This window comes from Cylas formicarius, unplaced genomic scaffold (genome assembly GCF_029955315.1).
Source record: "Cylas formicarius isolate icCylForm1 unplaced genomic scaffold, icCylForm1.1 PGA_scaffold_10__41_contigs__length_53128322, whole genome shotgun sequence".
Lineage (NCBI taxonomy): Eukaryota > Metazoa > Arthropoda > Insecta > Coleoptera > Brentidae > Cylas > Cylas formicarius.
In genome coordinates this window covers 14376412-14379263 of record NW_026844214.1, presented here as the reverse complement: position 1 = coordinate 14379263, position 2852 = coordinate 14376412, and positions in this window count along the sequence as shown.

Below are 2852 nucleotides of genomic sequence, written 5' to 3'. Positions count from 1 at the left end.
AAATATTTGAACATTGTCTCTTTTATTTTCTTTCTTTTCTTGTAAATATATTCGTATAATGTACAGTATTATTGAAAATTATTTAAAAATATTAAAGATGTTTTTATATATAGGACTTTTATGTATGGGTATGTACAGCGTTCATCTTCAGCCCCCAAGAGTAATGCTATATGTTCCGTCCAATCGGCATTGTTTTTTTTTTTTGTTCTCTTAGTTTTGAGAATTCGGGAAATTTTATGCCGAGCTAATTGAAATTGGTTACTCATTTTAATAAATTGCATTGACTATATTCTCCGTGTTTTTTGGTAAAAATCTCTTAGTGGCAGAAAAAACTCGTATATAGCACCGGTGTCGTACTCCGCCATGAATTGAAGTAGTACGACTCAGGTAGAGACCAACATGAGAGGATTTTTCCTCGTACCAGAATTAAAAATCTCGGGTGCCGTCAAGTGTTACGAAATTGTGCCAGTCAACAGCCAGAGCTGCATCTCGTTATACCAATGTATCATCATTTAAATCGTCGCGTTATTTCGAACTTTAGTTTTATCAAAATTTAAAGTCCATTGCTCTTTCTCGTCCACTATAGTTAAGATTATCTTTATCTTGAGTGCATCTATCGATGTATAAGTTTTTTCCAGATAAGCACCTTAACCATAATCATCAAACTAGAGCTAATATACTCTGATTACTTTTGACAACTTAAATGCAACTAACTGCAAAAAAGTAGGTATGTGATTTTCTTATAATACTATATGAGCTCCCTCGGAGCAGATTGATTGGTAGATGGACCCAAAAAATTATTTAGAGTATGTCTATCCCTCACTTGGTAGTGTTTTGTTGACCTCTGACATGTGATCGGAAATCTAGTGGTTTTTGGTATATAATTTGGGCATCAATGAAACACAATTGCTATCATTAATTTTTACCTTGCGCCAGGCTACCCGAACAAATCACCCAGTTGGATAACTTGGAGTGCATCAAAAGACCAAAATCTAACTTTGGAAAAACATATTGTCGAGGTGCAATTTAAAGCATTTAAAGCAAGTTGTTAGTCTAGAGATCTTTCAATTGTATTTTACATTATACAGTGTGTCCAAGATAAGGATGCACAGCATGGGGATCTCGGAAACTATAAGAGATACAGTGTCGGTTAAATTAGACAAAAGTTGCGCATTTTGATACCGAACAAGATCCCGTTTTACAAATTTGAAAATTCCAAGCCGTTCCGGAAATATCCGAGAAAAACCGAAATATTGCGATTTCGTTTTTATTATTTTTTAAAGCTATTTGAAAAGATATGAAAAAACGGAAAACACTTTTCCATTGGCACTTTTTAATCTCTCCAAATTGACGTTAACAAATTTTCATTACAGCGTTTCGATTCCATGGAACCACCATCAACTTTGAATTTTCTTATGGGACGGAAAAAAAGTACACACAGTATTAGGTTATGCTTTTCATTGCGAATTCAACGATGTACGATACAATATGGTTACTTATGTTTTTATCCAGAAAAATGGATTTTTAATACATTTCAGCATTTAAATGGAGTAGGCCATGACAAAATGACATCCAGTCAATTTCAATGATACATTAATGTTATTTGTCTTTGTTATCAGTCGATCATAAGTTTATTCCTTTAGTTATTGTTTTTGTATTTTTATTGTTGTTGTCTTTTTCTAATTTATTTTGTTCCACAATGGAGGGAGGTAATTTTACCAACGAAGAAAAATGTGATATGCTGTCTTGCTACATCTGATGCCAAAGAAATTGTGTGGAAGCCGAGCGTATGTATTCTAACAAATACCCAGAGCGGAGACAACCTGACAAGAGTATTTTTCGGCGTTTGTTATTTAATCTGAAAGAATATGGATCATTTAAGAAGCCTGCATTATCCCGACAAAAACCTTCCAATGAAGAAAACCAATACATTGTTCTACAATCTGTTATCGAAAATCCACAAACTTCTACCAGAGAAATTGAAGACCAGAATGGGGTAGCTAAATCTACAGCTCAGTTTATTTTAAGGAAAAATGAATTTAAGCCTTACAAATTCAGAATATGTCAAGGATTAAAACCGGGTGACGACGAACGACGTAGACATTTTTGTGAGTGGTATACCAGGATGTGTGATGAGAGTTTTAATTTTCCATATAAAGTGATTTCGTCTGATGAAAGTATGGTGACCAATAACGGTATTTATAACAGGCGCAATACACACTATTGGTCGCAACAAAATCCACGTGTTAATAGACTATCCAGACATCAAGTTCGCTTTGGGTTTAATATTTGGTGTGGGATTTTTGGTAGCAAGATTATAGGCCCTATTTTCTATAATAATTCCTTAACTTCCGAGCGGTACCTTGACATCTTGAGGCACGATTTAGAAGATGCCTTAGATGATTTACCGCTAGACGCTGTGCAAGGCTGCTGGTTCCAACAAGATGGTGCCCCAGCCCATAACTCCAGAGAAGTTCGCCAATATTTAACTGAACGGTTTGATGGAAAATACATTGGGACTTACAGTGAAACACCTTGGCCTCCAAGGTCCCCGGACTTAACTCCCTTGGACTTTTTCTTATGGGGCTACATAAAAAATGAGGTATTCAAAGAATGTTTTGACAACGAGGAACAATTACGTCAATCAGTACGAGCAGCGTTTAATAAAATTACTCCTGAAATGTTAAGTCGTGTTTTGGAGTCTACCGTGAGACGGGCGTACTTATGCCTAGAAAATGGAGGTCATTTATTCGAACATTTGTTATAGAATTTGTTTTTCATTAACTTGTTGGATTTAGTTGTTATGTTAAATGAACAGTTAGAGTTAGTAAATAAATAAACACATTAACTCG